This window comes from Rattus norvegicus, chromosome 4, assembly GCF_021556685.1.
Source record: "Rattus norvegicus strain SHRSP/BbbUtx chromosome 4, alternate assembly SHRSP_T2T, whole genome shotgun sequence".
In the NCBI taxonomy this organism is placed as follows: Eukaryota; Metazoa; Chordata; class Mammalia; order Rodentia; family Muridae; genus Rattus; species Rattus norvegicus.
The window spans coordinates 171,142,541-171,160,529 of NC_141537.1; the positions used below are offsets into that span (position 1 = coordinate 171,142,541).

The window sequence follows — 17,989 nt, forward strand, 5'->3', positions numbered from 1 at the left end:
GCTGAGGGTAAGAGGACCATGGGAAGAGTGACACACTGGAGAAGCAAAGAGTGCCAGAGAACATGACATTCATGAGGGCCTATAGAACACAGGTGAGACTGTGTGCAGAAATCTGGACTTCATTAACATACAGAGACAGACTGAAAGACAGACTGAAAAACAGGCACACACATACACACATATACATCCACATACACAGATGTACACACATACACAAATACACACACATACACACATATAATGTACATATACACACATATACATACACACATATATACATACTCATATACACTCATGTACATAAACGATATATACATACATATATATACAAAAACATGCACAAACATACACTCATGTACATAAACAATATATACATACACATATATACACAAACATGCACACATATACATACACACATATGTACATACAAATATGTACACACAACACACATGTATACACACATATACATATACACATATACATACACATATATACACACATGTATACACACACATATACATACACACATATATTCACACATACGCCTACACACATTTACACACATATACACACACAGAGACTCACACAGACACATACACACACACAGTGCTCTGGAATAATTCTGAGGTTTCCATCTGAAATGGTGGAGAACTATGTCCCCATGCAGAGCCAACTCTCTGAGAGGTGTGTCACGTAAACACCACAAGGGTCCCAGGAGCCTCCTGAGTCCCTTGGCAGTATCCATATGAATAAGTGAAGGACTTGCAAGAGGCCTGGAGAAGGAGGTCAGTAAACATTTAAAGGCTTTTTTGGATGCCGTGATCACTGCAGTATGGTGACCCCACATGAACTTCTCCACAGGATTACCCAGGATTCAGTTCGGATCATCCTAGGACATGAAGACTTTTATAGTCTGAACCCAAGTTGGGTCCCCCATCTCACTTGCATTTTTCAATTTTGTTTTCAAACTGTTTTTTCCTAAGTTATAATATTATCAAAATTGTATCAGTAAAGAGTTAGAGATCAAAACCATTGGGCGTCAGTCTCCCAGCCTTTTCACCACCTCCATTTTCACTGCCTAAAGATCACTTACAACTTTATCTATTGGAATTTCTGGGAGATTCCTCCACAGTGAAAAATGACACATTTTGTTACCTCCTAACTTTTTAGTTCGCTTCATTATCTACTGACATCTACAGAAAGGAGGGATTTGCCTCCTGTCTCAGACAAACCAATGTGTTAAATAAGCTTGTTTCAAATCTGGATGCCCTCTGATACACAGGTGTCATACTTATAATCAATACACAGAGTTTCCAACTGTTTCATCAATTTCCTTTATTGTGTATTTAGTTATCTTGACCCCTTAGTCTATTTTCATGCAGAGTAGTGTCTCTCTGATTTATTCTTTGTGTGTAATTAATTTTTGCTTTGTTTTGTTTTGTTTTGCGTTGCTTCATTGAGACAGTCTCAGTGCAGGCTGGCCTTGAACCTGCAACCCTGCCACCTCCATCTTGAGTACTGGGAATATAGGCACATGACAGAACACTTGTTGACACTGGCATTCTCACAACGTGTGTGGACATGCACTAGTTACCTTTCTTATCGCTATCATCAACCTGACAAGAAGTAACTTAAGGAAGATTCACTCTGGCTCATGGAAGAAGGTGCCAGCCACTTTGATGGGGGAGTTGTGATGGCTAGAGAGTGCTTCCCACAATCAGGAAGCAGAGATCGATGGATACCGGTGCTCAGCTCTTTCTCCTTTTACTCAGTACGAGACCCCCAGCCCATAAAACAGTGGAACCCATTTGTGATGTATATGCTCGGCCCAAGGAGTGGCACTTTTAGAAGGTGTGGCCCTGTTGGAGTAGGTGTAGCCCTGTTGGAGTAGGTGTGTCACTGTGGGTGTGGGCTTTAAGACCCTCATCCTAGCTCCCTAGAAGCCAGTATTCTCCTAGCAGCCTTCAGATAAAGATGTAGAACCTGTACGCCAGCCCCAATTAAATGTTGTCCTTATAAGAGTTGCCTTGGTCGTGGTGTCTGTTCACAGCAGTAAACCCTAAGACAACATTTAAGGTAGATCTTCCTACCCTACTTAACCCAATGTGGAAGCTCCCACCCAGACATTCCCACGGGTTCATTTCCATGGTGATTTTAAGTGGCGCCACGTTGACAAGATTAATCATCACAGCTCACATTATAGGAGATTTCGCATCAGACCTGCCTGATTTCTCTTCCTCTTGAATAGATTAAGGATAATGCTTTCTGGCAAGTGGATATTGCCAACCTCTCTGGCGCATTGTTTCAGGTGTCCCACGAAGGTGCATTCGTGACTGTGGATGCCAATTTCAACTGACAATTTGGAGGAGATTGACAGGTGTCAGCATTGTAAAGGCTCGTCTTCCTTTCATTAACAAGTCCACTTGGGAGACAATTGGAGACCATTCCCGATGTTCTCTGTTGCCTAATAACTCCAGGGAAGAGATTACTGAGGTATAAAGCTTCAGACTGAATGTCGTTGGCAATGGTATATGCGATGATATTCCAGTGACAATAGGCACATCAACCACCTAGATCCTGTCTTCTAAATACCATTTCTGGTCTGAGAGGAAACAAGATGCTTGGAGATGTGACAAACTTTAGGTCAGCAGTGAGGTGAAAACAGGTTGCCTTGTTTGGCTCAGAAACATTCTCTTAGACCAATAAGAATGTGCCAAAGGAGAGAGACTGAGTTAGGGGTCTGATAAGCCAATCTGAACCTAGTATGTCATCTTTTTTTTTTTCTTTTCTTTTTTTCAGAGCTGGGGACCGAACCCAGGGCCTTGTGCTTGCTAGGCAAGCGCTCTACCACTGAGCTAAATCCCCAACCCCAAGTATGTCATCTTTTTAAAATGACCGTTATGATTGAAAAAGAATCTATCAGTCCATAAGGATACTTCCAAGCGGGGACGAAGGGAGGAAAACTTGTTCAGTGCAGACCTTCCATTTATCATTTTATTCATAGAATGGCTGGCTTCTGGTGAGCACCCCATGGCTGACTGCGAGTTCTAATAAACGGGGTTTTGATGATGAACTTTGGCAGGGTACAATCACAACCTCATTTGTCACCTAGAAACAGCAAAATGGATATTGTCTTGTATTCTACAAATGAAAATCTTCCTTCTATTTGATCTGTGTTTACCAGAGCAATTTTACAAATCCTTCCAAAGTCCCTTCTTGGCAAATTTCTCTCTTACCTGTTGGATGATTTCTGTATGCGCTAGTTTGCATATAATTTAGTGATTACTTAGAGGGGAAAACTCTATTAACCATTATTTAGGAGAAATTTATGAATTTCTTTTCAGAAAAACACTCCACAAACTTGTTTTGGTATGACAAAGGGTGGGGACCTTCTTCTAGGTAGCTGTGGGGAAGCCGTCGTCCATGCCAGGCAAAGACTTTCCAGGAGAGCTTTGGAGTCACTCATGTTTCTGTAGTAACCCCTTACCCATGCTTTGTACATAAACCCCATAAACTCATTGGTCCCCCAAGGAGAACTGTAGTGGACTCGAACTGTGGCTTGGTTTTGGAACCTAAAGACAGGGCAGAAGTTGCCTAGTCCTACCCAGGAAGAAATTCTCACAACAGATTCTTTTTTCTGGTTTGTTTGCTGTTTGGTTGGGTTGGTTTTTTTTTTTTTTCTGTTGTTGTGGTTGTTTTGGATTTTTGTTTTTGTTTTGGTTGTTTTGTTTTGGTTGGTGACAGAAGTAAAAGTCTAAAACTCCAGCAGACTTATCTATTCTAGCTAGAATATGGGAGGCTGCATTTTTGGCCTGAATTCTTTTTGTCTTCCTATAATACAACATTTGTCTTTGCACTACATGATATACACACACTGCATCTTGGGAGGGGCATTTTCCCCTACACATTGATTTCAGATTTGGCCACATGACTCACTTCCTCCACAAGAACAAGGCAGAGGTTCTGAAGCATCAGTTCCACATCTAGAGCTAAAGAAACCTGTCTACCTTTGCTCAAGATTTCACACTCCTGCTGTGGCTCTAAGAAGAGCATGTCTAGACAATTCTGTTGGTCCTTGTGTGAACGGATGGCAGTCTAGATGCTTGCCATATAAGGGGCCAGTTAAGCCAAGAGACCAGGCTAGGTTGAAGCAAGGAAAATGACTTTGCTTGAAAAGTTGGCTCAAGACAATGGAAGATTCTCGTCCACCTGTCTTACCAGAATGCTGATTGAGGAGCCTTTCATATTGACAGGTGTAATTCTTTCCTGACGGATCATCTCCATCAGGTGAGACACGTGGAATGCCAGTCAGCTAATTGTGAGATGTTTTTCAGTTCTGCAAACATGGAGAATGTTCATTATTTCATTCAGCTTCCCATCTGTCTAACGGCTGGCTTTAAACTCGAGACGTTGCACTCTCATCTCCTTAGGGCTGGGGTTATAGGCATGCGCCACCACACCTAACACCTCAACTGATTGTTGATACTAATGATTTTCTCCCCATGTAGTTCCTGAGATATTACAGTGGTCAGCCTCGAGTGAATAGTTTGCCTTGAGACCCTCTTTCTGATCCCCAAAGTTACGCTAATTAAGAAAACCTTATTTTCAGCTTCAGGAGGAGAGAAGGAGAGCCAGCTATGCAGAGGAAAGAAACTGTCACTCCCAGTGAATGTGTCCTTCTGTAGGTAACCTTTGCCAACCTACAGATCTTTAAGAATAAATACGTGATGTTTTGATTCACTGAACTAGAGAGTCATCTGTCGTACATTGATTTTATGATACTATCAAGCTGGGTACATGGAGAGCTAAAGGAAAGTTGGAATCTCAGAGGATGTGGTACCATTTCTGATCTTGTGTTGGAAAGAGCAGGTAGGCATTTCAAACTGAGGGAGAAACATGGTATGACTGCAGAGAGGTGTTCATGCAACACCAGGGGATAGGATGAGGGATTGTGCCTCCTTGTACATCCATGAGTGTAAAGCAGGACCTAGTCTAACCATGAAATTAAAACTGGCAATAACATGGGCCACATTCAATGGAGGAAAAGTACTCAAGTTGATGGTTGACTCCCAGCTACATGCTGAGACAGAGCATTGCCAGTGATCTCTTACAACCTCTTAACAACCATGGAGGTACATTTGGTATCCCCTTTAAAGAGGAATAAAATAAAAAGATTAAGCAACTTTCCTCAAATCCTACATCAGGCAAGAGATAGAGTCAAAATTCAAGGTCAGTTTATATGACGAAAACATGAGCTGTTTTTGCAGAAGTACTGGTGTGCACTTTTAATCCCAGTGCTCAGGAGGCAGAGGCAGGAGGGTCTCTGTTAGTTCAAGACCAGCCTGATTTATGGAGTGAGTCCTAAGTAAGCCAGGGATACATAGTACAACCCTGTCTTTACAAAAAAAAAGTGTGCTGCTATTTTGTTTGGTTTTGGTTTTTCAAGACAAAGTTTCTCTGTATAGCTCTATGGCCCTGGCTGTTCCTATAGCCCAAGCTGTCCTTGAATTCAGAGATCTGCCTGCCTCTGCCTCCTGAGTGCAAGGATTAAAGGCAGCATCCAGCAAGTGTGCCCTTCTTAATACCCAAACATGGGTCTGTTTCCCAAACATTGACATGAGGAGACAAAACTGGGGCAAGGGAGTTAGAAAACAGACCAAGTGGTAGATCCAGAGATCCTGAAGTCATGTTTATCTACTTAGACCGAGAAAGTAAACCATTGTGATATAGTAACTGACGGAACACCCAATGATTGCATGAGAGAAGAGTCTGCTTTTCACCGCAGCTAACTGAACTGGGATCAGGCTTTTTGTTGGGTTCAGGAATTGCCACATAAACCATACAAGCACTGATCTCAGTTGAGCAAGAATAGTTTGTTGAACGAACACCCCAAGGCTGATTGATCAAGACCACAAAAGGGACTCGAGAGCCTAGTGTTGTGGTACCAATCTTTCTCAGGGAAGGCTTTTTAGAGGAAAAACCAAGTTCAGGAGTCCAGAAGGCAAGGGTGGAGGCAGTGCTACAGTTTGGCCAACTAGACAAAGTGTTATCAGCTGGCCTTTAAGCTGAGTGGTCTTAAGTGAGGTAAGAGGGGTGTTGGTTGGGTGGCAACCAGGGGAGTTTCCGAGCATTGAGCTAACAGAGCAAATTATACAGCCATGGTGTTCTGACCTTTGGGAGAATTAGTGTCAGCTATGGATAATTACTTCTGGAAAGCGGAGTCTGAGAACCTGGACTTAATTTCACCTTATAAGCAAAATGGAGACTGGATACAAAATGGCTACCATTATGTTAAAAGGCACGGGCCTCAACCCCTTCCAGATAGTGGTGTACATAGAACCAGCAAGTCTGGAAATAAGAACCCAGTGTGTTGAGTTTAAGAAGCTTGGGTCTGGGGTTGGGGATTTAGCTCAGTGGTAGAGTGCTTGCCTAGGAAGCACAAGGCCCTGGGTTGGGTCCCCAGCTCCGAAAAAAAGAACCAAAAAAAAAAAAAAAAAAAAAAAAAAGAAGCTTGGGTCTGGGAAGCTCCATAGAAATAGGAGCAAGTGACAGTTGCTTTCTCACATCTTAATCTACCAGAAAACTGAGAGGCTTTATCCATAAATGTCCACCCCATCTTCTCCTGTGACTCACTTCCTTCAACAAGACTTACCTCTTAAAGGTTTCATAACATCTCCCCAAAAACACCACCATCTGGAGAACACATGCTCAAATATATAAGCCTGTGGGGTACTTTTCACATCCCCACCATAACAAGTAGGTATAATTAGCCTCTGTGCTGTGTCAGCTCGATTATTAACTTGATACAGCCTATGATCACCCAGAAAGAAAGTTTCAATGAGAGATTGTCCCCATTGGGTTGACCCTTGGATATGTCTGTTGGGGATGCCATAATTAAGTCATGATATTGGACAACCCAGCACACCGTGGGCAACACCACTCCCTAGGCAAGGAGTCCAGAGCTGTGTAAGAGTGGAGAATTGAGCCGAGCACATGCGAGCATGCATATACTCATTTCTTTCTGCTCTTGACTGTGGATGTGAAGTGATTAGCTGTGAGAAGTTCCTGCCTTGAATCTCCCACAAGGATGAACTTCAACCTGGGTTTATGAACCACAATCAACCCTTTCACCCCGGAGGCACTTGCTGTTGGTGGTGTGGTGTCACAGCAACTGAGATGAACCCAGAAGCTAACATCCCATATCATTGATGAAGAAATCAAAAAACTTATGGTGTTACATAAAACAACAAATACAATAATAATAATAATAATAATAATAATGATGATGATGATGATGATGATGATGAAATCTACCATGCTACCGCTAGCGTCCAGGCTGACTGGCCTGACTTGTTCTCATCTCTGCAGACTCGCTGACCCCGTGCTCAAAATCTCTCCACCCAACTCAATAGGTTCCCATGGCATGTCGCTGCCACACCAACCCCATGTATCTAAATTTCATGGTTGACTGGGGTGCCCCGCCGCCATACCTTTCTCTGGAACCCAGCTAAGTCACCACGTGAAGGAAAACACCACACAATCTTAGTTTAGAATCAACAGGTAACACAATCGCCGTGTGCATCAACTATTGTCCTAATCTGTAAGCCCTTCTCAGTTAAATCCTCTGGTGGCAAATCCTGCCAGATCCGCCATCTAAACCAGGGGCCTCTTGTTTGTTACATTTTTCCTCCAAGCTCTCCCCGTCCAAAAGCAAGTCGCCTTTTCCTGCTTTCTCTCATCCCCTCTCAGACCCAGAAGTTCCGCCTACTCCTCACCCAGTGATTGGTCCTCTGAAATCTTTATTCATTAGGCGAAGGTTCTGCCATATTGAGGAACATATCCAAGTAGCAGGAGAAATTGGATAGGAACCCGGGCAATACAGCTCTACTGTTGATAACTACACTGTGAAATCATCCCAAACTTTCTTCAAGCCAAAGGTGGCCTTGGCACCAGCAGCCATGTTAGAAGAATCAAGCGTATACTGCCGTAAAGAACCCCTAAACAGCAGCAGCTTAAATCTAAAAGCAGTTTTGATTGGCCAGATGTAATTGTAGTCTCAGAAGCTTACTGCTGAATGAGCTCACCTTTTTAGTTCTTTGGGGACTCTAACTGGCTGGTTCCATTCAGCTGTTTCGGCTCAAAACTCCTCTCCAAGTTGGCTGACTCAAACTGGCTTCTCACTGAATTACTCTGCTTGGAAAAACTGCCTCTGAACTCCACCAACTGAACCTCACTGACCTCACAAACTGAACAGAACTGAAAGGAGCTACACAAACTCAACTGAACAATTCAACTCAACTCAACAGCGCCGAACTGCGGCAAACTAAACACAACTGAACTTCCCTCCCTGAACTGCGCTCCAGCTCGCTGTGAGGCTCTTAACTAGCTGTTCTCCCAAGAGTTGGGTCTATCCTCTTCTGTTAAATCCAAGAGTTGGGCATATCCTCTTCTGTCAAATTGTTCTCTGGTTTTCACTTTGTCCATCAATTAGACATCATTGGTTTTGGGATTAAAGGTGTGTACTGAGGGCATGTCTTTATTTCAACCAGAGGGATTACGGATCTGTTGCATGTAGGCTTTTCAGCCAGATCACACAGACCTAGAAGGTCTTTGGATGTGATTACAGCAGCCTCACTGCTGGTTTAAAATTCCTCTACACTCGACACAGCCAAAAATTACCTTTCTCTTTCAAACTCCATTGCATATTCAAGCAACTCTTCAAGACACAGTTACCCATGGGCTGAGAAAACACTCTCTGTTGGCATCCTACATTACGCTTACAGCAAACGTACTACCAAGACAGCTACACAGAAAGCGGAAGGATGATGTGTCTTGAATTGGCAATCCAGTGTGCTTGTACATCTCTGTCCTGCTCACAGCCACGGACAAGCCCATCTTCACAGGGCAAAGGAAGTGCAATCCTGTTGACAACAAGGGCAGCCACAGATACTGAGAAACAGTACTAGTGTCTGTTTCCCCAGTTCTGCTTCTAATAACATTGTCATACCAACAATTCTGCCTTAAAATGTAAAGTCAAGTCACTAATTTGGATAAGCATGTGTGTGCTTGCTATTCTAACCTCCCCCCCCCCTCTCTTTGACTCTCTCTGTCTCTGTCTCCAACCCCCTCCAAGATGCAGGACTCTGTATTGTTTCAGTGCTCTATTCTTGCCTAGCGCTGACTGAGAAGAATCAAATGGCATCACCCTATTCTCTGAAATCTTTTAGACACAAGAATCATACTGTCTCGTCTGTCAATGGGACCTTTGCTCTTCTTCAGTTATACATCATGCAACCATTTAAAAGTCATGGAAATGCCTAGACGAAAGGAATTCTACTACACACATGCCCCCGTGTTGTGTAGCTATATGTTCTGAACTAAAACATTCCCTGGAAGGTAGATGGAGGTTTGTAAGAGTAAGGATGCTCATGAAAATGCACGATTCACAAAGCCCTTCCCCAAGGTTATAAAGCTGTGCACTGCTGGGGGAGGAGGTGGCAGAGCCAGGAATGAAGCCGTACATGGATCACCGCCCAGGCTGGGGTAGATTTCTCAGTGCTGCGACAGCCTGTGAGCCACCCACAGTCTTGTGAGTAACCTCTCACCCAGGCTTCTGTAGGCAACTCCTGAAGAGATCGATTATCAAGCCAGACTAGAGTAGAATCCATTTTTTTTTTTTTGGTCTGTCATTTGTTTTGTTTTGTTTTTTAATCTGGGGTGAAAAGACATTTGTTCCCATTGCCCCAGGGAAAGCTGCCAATGCCCTACCCCAAGGAGCCACAGTTTAAGGAGTAAGACTACTCCTATGAAATGTTAACAAACGTAAGAAAACAAACAAATGAACAGAAGATTGTGTGACCTTGAGTGTCCCTGAGGGAAATACTATTTCAGAGGTCACTGAGGGAGAGAATGTGGATGCTCTGAAGAGGTTTAGAGATATAGGGGTGGTGAACTCAGATGTGTGTGGTGCCCAGGCATGGTGTGGCTATCAGGAAATGCAAATCACAGGAACAAGCCTTCCGAGGTCAGGGTTCAGGGGGAGTAAATTAAATACAATCTTTCAACAAAAAATTCGACAAAACACATGTGCTGCATGCCAATAATTGCATTGAGATGCAGAGAGGGGGGGGGTTTAAAGCAAGCACAGGCTACAGGGCAGGACCATCTCCAAAATAAAATATAAATAAATAAATAAATAATAAATAAATAAATAAATAAATAAATAAATAAATAAATAAATAAATCTTCTTGAGAGTCCTCTGTCAGCCGTTAGCAAATGCATGTCTTTAAAAAGTGGATTTCTAGAGCTGGTTCAGTGGTTCAGTGGTTAAGAGTTCTTATTTCTCTTCCAAAGGACCTGGGTTCAATTCCCAGCACTCACATTAATCTGTAACTCTAGTTCCAGGGGGTCTGAGCCTGTCTCTTCCTTCTTCAGCTACCAGGTTAGCAGACATATATGCCAGCAAAACATACATACACTTCAAAATAACAGTGATATTTTAAAAAGATGTTAAAAGTGAATATTCGGCAGTGGTGGAGCACGTGAACAGACAAGACAGAAGGGCAGCTGGAGGGATTAAAGTTCGGGGTCTCTGTTGTCCCTGGGAAAGTTCACCATGGTCTCATCAGACAGGTTAGTAGGCTCTGACACAGCTGACTGAAGCACCACCATCCGTTTCCAGACGAAGATGGATGAGGCTTTCCTATTTTTTAAAGATACATTTCATAACATGATAAATGTTAGAACTAAAATCTTAGCTGCCTCGTAATGCCAAAAGCTAAAAAGAGAAGGAAGGAAAGAGAATAATTCACTAATCTAGATTTGCTTAATTATGACTTTCCAGAGAAACATGCTTGTCCTACTAAAGATTTTATAGTTTAAAAAAACATTGCATCTACCCTTGGCCCCAGGTCTGTTAGACTGATTAAGTGGGGCAGGGGAGATGGTTTAGTCAGTAAAGAGGACCATGAGGACCTGAGTTTGGATCTCAGACATCCATGTAAAAGGCCAGGCATGGTGGTGGGTACTTGTAATCCTAGAGCCTGGGAAACAGAAACAGGAGGGTCCTGGGAGTTTTCTCACTAGTCCATCTAGTCAATCAGTGAGTTATAGGCCAGTGAGAACCTTGTTTTTAAAAGACAAGGTGATAGGGGAAGACACACAGACCACACACAGAAATATACCACACACAGAAATATACTACACATGCATATACCACATACACATATACATGCATATACCACACATGCATATACCACATACACATATACATGCATATACCACACATGCATATACCACATACACATATACATGCATATACCACACATGCATATACCACATACACATATACATGCATATACCACACATGCATATACCACATACACATATACATGCATATACCACATACACATATAAATGCATATACCACACTTATATGGACCACACACATGCATATACCATATATTATACCACACATGCATATACCACACACATGCATATACCACACATGTATATACACACACAGGTGGTCTATGCCACACATGCATATACTACATATGCATAGACTACACATGCATGTACCACACATGCACAAACCACACACAGGAATATATCACACACAGGCATATACCACACATAGGCAATCAGTTAAGCAGGCCATTCATTTCAATGTCCTTCTTGCCCTTTGACTCTTGAAATGATTCATGTTTTATTTGAAAGGAACTTGAATTTAGAATTGTTAATAAGGATTATTCTGTATTAGGTCTTTCAACTTCTTTTTCTCCTAAAGAACACCGTTGCCTGTACCTCAGCTCTAAAACGTAATCTAATATGGATGAGGTGGCTCAGGTTTATAATTGCCACAGTGCAGAGGCTACAGAAAGACAACTGCAGCAAGTGCAAGCCACATGGTGCATTCCTGACCTACCTGGGCTCACGGGGTCCTGAGGTCTGATCCTGTTCAAATCAGAACAAAACAGAAAGGTTAAAATGCTGGCTTAGCATTTTAACTTACTATTTTCTCTCACCCTCATAGATGTGTGTACTTGTGCTTAAGTTTTGTGGTATTGTACACAGTTTTGTTATTTGTGTTTTCTTTTCCCACGTGGATCTACTTTGTGTCATTTTTCCAGCTCTGGATATAGTTCACATTTTTAAGAGGTGAAATTTACTAACCGATCTCTTAAGTTTGTTTCTAAGTTTTTTATGAGGCCCCATTTGCTATAAGTACAAGGTATAGCAGAGTTTTAATTCTTATGATTTATAGGGGCAGGAATATTGCCTCAAAATGAGGATATTGATCTTATGCAATGCCCACACTATTAATGTCCTCTAGGAAGAGTCTGTGTACCTCTTTCCTTGGCTCTCTTCTCTTCCTGGTCTGCAAACTTGGAAATTTACTATTACTTTTCTTATATTCATTTGCGGAAGAGTGGAGGAATCCTCTTCCACATTTGATAAGCATGATAGTTCTCTCCATTACAGTACATTTCTGTTCATTACATCATTGTACAGAAATGCTTGTCTCCTCTTCTTTAGCCAATCACCTTAGAGAGAAAAGCCTGCCACCTTTAGTCTTTAGTCATTCTCACTACATGTGCACTCGCCACACTGTACCTGTCATGTTTGTTTTGGAATTTCCCCTGTAATATCGCAATTTTTAGATTTTTTTACTCTTAAAATACTAACTAAGGGAATAAAGACACTCACGTCATAAACTCCCAGAATCATTGTCTACATTGCTAGACATTGCTAGAGTCTTGGAAAAGTCAGTTCTACTTTTTCCTTACACTATTGCTGTGTGAATTATCCAGTGGGCCAATATTATGGATATGAGGGCTAAATCTAATACATAAGCAATATTTATACTTCTGTGAAGTTGGTTAATATACCTCAGACAGTCAGCTCTTGCCATCTAAAGAGTACATATCATATGGCATATTAGTGTGCATACTGTTCTGAACATTCTGGAACACACACACACACACACACACACACACACACACACCACAAATAAATGAGGTAGTTGAAGGAGGACAGACCCCTTATGCTCTTGTGTGTGAATACCTGATCCTAAGTTTGGTACAACTGTTTAGGAAGGAATTGGTGGTGTGGCCTTGTAGGAAGAGGTGTGGCACTGGGTGGGGGGTTTGCCAGCGTCTGTCTCTCTACCTCATACTTGTGGATTAAGATGTTAGCACTCAGAGTGTCAACATGGCTTTGCTTTGCCATCATGGACTCTAACACTTTTTAAACTATAAGCTCAAATTAAATATTTTCTTTTGTAAGTTGCCTTAGTCATGGTGTCTTATCCCAGCAATAGAAAATTAACTAGGAAACCAAGATCTCATTGGAAATAGAGAGCAATGATAATCCACTCTGTTCAGAAAAGGCCCATTATCTTATAGTAATTTTAAGTTTTTCTCTTTTCTCCAATGGCAACAGACACCAATCTCTTCCAAGTTAAGAGAGCAACACTGTTTCTTGTTGAGGAAGTCCCTGTTGACTTATGAAGTCTCATCCCCATTATAGAAAAATACTGCATCAGAAAGTTTGCTGAAACAATATTTATGCCAGTATGGAATTCATTTCCCAATTAAACACATTACTCTCGTGGGTTTACGACTACAAGCTGTACAGTAATAATTTCCAAAGATCATTTTCATTGCTGAAGTTCCATATGTAATTATATATATATTAGATTAACAATAACAATGGAGTGTAAATTGCTTTTCCACCCTACAGACTCAACCTTATTCCATGTGGTATACTGTCTGTGGCATCTCTCATTGAAAAACCTTTCAACTTTTCTCACTACTGACGAGATTAATTGTGACAGGATCAGCATAGATGACATGGTCTTGTGGAGGATGTTGGCTGTTTGCTAAATCTTAGCACTGTAGAGTTGAAGATACATAGCGCTAATTCTATGACAGTGGGAATGCTGTACCCACCTACATCTTCACGTGGGCTACCCTGTGGTCAGTAAAACTGATCTCAAGGGGACTGAGTGGAGAATGGAATCGAGTCTATATGCATCCCCTGTCTGTCATTCACCTTATGAATAGATAATTGTGCTCCTCAGAATAATTTCGGCTTTTTGTGGAGGGCAGTTCATGTTTCCATTTAAGTCGTGATGCCCGTAACTCTATTCCTCATTGTATTTTAATCCTCTTAGCATCACTGTCATTTAGTATACTACAGATGCTAACCACATTAAATATATCTTGTGTGACATATGGACTACATCAGAATCACATGTCACAAAAATCACATTCACATATAATGACAAAGAGAAAATCGGTGGCTGAAGCCCTCAGCTTAAGCTCAGAAGCGAGAGGAAATACCTAAAAACAACTGAGCAGCTGATAAGTAGAATGTTTTGTTGACCTCCCTGTAGCCGACTATCTACTCCTTCAAGTTGTACTAATATTTACACATGGAAATTTTTTCTTTAAAATGATGTTAATTACCGAGCAACAAAACTCTTAACCCCCTCCAAATTGTGTTCTGAAATCACTTCCAAGACTCACTCTTTCCCTTCCACAGTTGGATGACTTTCCATTTTAGTGTTTCTTTTCTTAAATAAAACATATGCAGAGAACTATCACGTTCCAAGAGAGAACAGAATACCATCAAACTTCTTATGCTCAAACTTTTGAATATTCAAAGGCATCTCTAAGATGACGCCTGCATGGGTGTATGTCAGAAAAGACACATTATGAGACCGAGTCTATATTTTGCAGGATTTGGGTTTTTTGATGTCCACTTTCTTTCCTGTGCTCATTTCAGCAAGGCAGGAGGCAAAGGATTGGAGAAGACAGCGATGTCAGGGAGATGCAACTAAATAGAATGAGGTTCTCCCTGCTCACTCCTCCTCTGGACTCCATGGTTGCTCCTGTGTCTTGAGGTTTGTGACCATATCTAGGACGAAGGAGGGCTTCTCACCATCCCTCCGCAAAGGAGCCATAAGTCCTCCTTCTTCATTAAAACTTATTTCAAGAAAACTTGAAGAATTTGCAGCAGAAAACTTTCCAGAATGGTCTCTCTAAACTTCAACTCTTATTTTACTGTCAGGTGGTAGCTTTGACCTAAAGTTCTCATGAAGAGATCATTAGAAACCACATGTAGATCTGGAGTGGTCTTTGACGGTGAAGGTTGTATTTTTAATGAAAGGGGTATAAATGTGTCCTTGGGGTATGGCAAATAACGCTGGTCTTGAGTTCTACTCTCTGCTTCTTTTAAACATTATTGTCTCAGTTCTGTGGATAGTATTCTACAGATAGTATATATTCCTAGTAACTCCAACACCTATGTGAAGGGAAAGAATACATTATAAAGGCTGTTGGAATCTCCTATCATCACTGCATTCTTGGCATATAGGATTAATAGTTTTAGCATCAATCACCCCAGCACATGTTTCCAGGAATTTAAAATCCACCTATTTTCATATCATCCCAAACTTTGAAAATCAAGTGTAACTTAATTTTAGTCAAGTCCACTAGAAATACACACAACAATATATATATTCAGCGATTCAGGTCATGCTTGAAGATCAAATACAGAATAACTTTTTAAAATATAACGATTTAACAATTATTCCAAAACAGTTGCTTAATATTCTGGTATTGTAGTCCACAACTCTAATTCTAGCACTGGGAAGTCAGAGGCAGGAGAATGTCTTTGAATTCACAGTCAGCCTAGTCTACATAGCTAGTAGCCAAAAGCTACAGAGAAATAGTTAAAAACCTGGTTGTGTCATAGCCTTAATTGCAGCTTTGATAAAATCTATTTTTCTTATGTTGGGGCTATTTTTGAAGAAAGAACAGAGACACACAGGCTCTTTCTCTCACAAACCATCTTTGACTCCATCCTTTGTGCTGTTGTCTGAGTTCAACCATCACTCAGACACCAGATAAAGCAAAGAAGGCAAGGGGAGTATTTCCTTGTTAATTAATTAGTTAATTAACTTTACATCCTGACCACAGTTTCCCCTCCCTCCTCTCATTTCAGTTCCTCCCTCCCCACCTCTATTCTACCGTTCTGCTATTAGCTACCCTCCCCTGTCCTGGGGAGCATCTCAACATTTTTAGTTAAATTACCAAGTGTTAGGTTTCACTCTGACCATTTCTTTCTCATATATATGATTACACTTTGTTACTATTGCCTGTTCTAATGCCACATATATCCATCACCCTCTCTTGTTCCCTTATGTTCCCTCACTTTAGACCTCTCCACCACTTTGCTTGTCCCATTCTTACTTTGCATGCTGTCTTAGTTGGGGTTTTGCTTCTGTGAAGAGACACCATGACCATAGCAAACTCATATAAAAGAAGCCAGTTGGGACTGGCTTACAGTTTTAAAGGTTCAGTCCACTATCATCATGGCAGGAAGCATGGCAGCATGCAGGCAGACATGGTGCTAGAGGAGCCAAGAGTTCTACATCTTGATCTGCAGGCATCAGGAGACCGTGTTGACACTGAACTTGAGCATAAGAGACCTCAAAACCCACCCCCACAGTGACACACTTCCTCCAGTAGGGCCACATTCCAAGAAGGAAACATCCCTTATAGCACCACTCTCTGTGGACAAGCATTCAAACACATGAGTCTATGGAGGCTATCGATTCAAACCACCATACATGTCTCACCAATAGATCTGTGTATGTACAAGCAGTACATAGACTTAAATCTAGAGTCTCCACATAAAATAAAATACCCAATCTTACTCTTTCTCAGTTTGGCTTATTTCCCTTAACAGGACAATCTTCAATCTCATCTATTTTTCTGCAAATATCATAAATTTTATTTTTTTATAACTGAATAAAATTCCATTGTATAAGTCCTACACTCTTTTATCCCATCTGTTGACAGACTTCTATGCTGGTTCTATTTCTCAGATCCTGTGCCGAGTGCATGTATCCCTCTGATATTGAGTAGGATTGCAGTAGCTAAGCCATGTAGGAGTACAACTTTGTGTTTCTTGAGGAGCTTCCACACTGACCCTAATAGCAGCTGCTCTATTTTAGACTCCTAGAGCAGTGTCTAGGATTCCTCTTCTTTAGATCCTAGCCATAATGATAGCCATTCTGACTGGAGTAAGATGAAATTTCAGTGTACTTTTCAAAATATTCATTGACCATTTGAATCTATTCTTTTCAGGACTGTTCATTTCATTGACCCATTTATTGATTGCATGGGTTTTGTGCATATCAACTGTGGAGTTATTTACATATTCTGAGTATTAATATCTTGTCACAGGTACAATGGACAAAGATGGCCTTCAACTCGGTCTTTTAATTTGTAGAACCAGTTCCTTCACTGTGCCATAGATTTCTAATCTCATGGGATCTGATAGACCAGTGCCTGGATTATTTCTTGTGCTCATAGAGTCTTTTTCAAAAAGTCCTTACCTGTACTCATATCTTGAAGTGCTTCGCATATGTTTAGATCTAGCAATTTCATAGTTTGGGATCTCGCATTACAATCTCTTCTCCATTCTGAATTGAGCTACGTACAGGATGAGAGATGCAGATCTGGTTCCTTTCTGTTCTTTTCTTACATGTGGACACTCATCTTTCCCAATACCACTTGATGAAGAGGTTGTAGTTGTCCCTGGGATTTGACTTTGACACCTTTGTCAGACATTATATTGCTATCCCTATACATCTAGCCTCGGTGGGAGAGGATGCATCTAGTCTTGCTTTGGCTTCACGTGCCAGGTCTGGTTAATGTCCATAAGGGGCTTCCCCTTTTCTGGGGAGAAGGGGAGGAGGAGTGTATGGAAGAAGAGGAGAGGGGAAGGGGGCACTGGAAGAAGAGGAGAGAGGGGAAGCTATGATTGGAATGTAAAGGAATAAATAACTTAGTCAATAAAAAGTCCGTAAGTCACTGGATAATCATATTAGTAAGAGTTCTCTAGAGAAACAGAACTTATTGAATGAATGGATACATTCATATATTGTATTCATTCATATATATTTGTATATTC

The 17,989-nt window shown here is 41.3% G+C and overlaps 1 protein-coding gene across 1 annotated transcript in view; it reads right to left on the reverse strand.

Moving 5' to 3' along the window:
• The window catches only part of Grin2b (glutamate ionotropic receptor NMDA type subunit 2B), a 555,949-nt gene that overhangs the window by 454,767 nt on the left and 83,193 nt on the right, over positions 1 to 17,989 (reverse strand). The gene's annotated exons all lie outside the window — the stretch shown is intronic.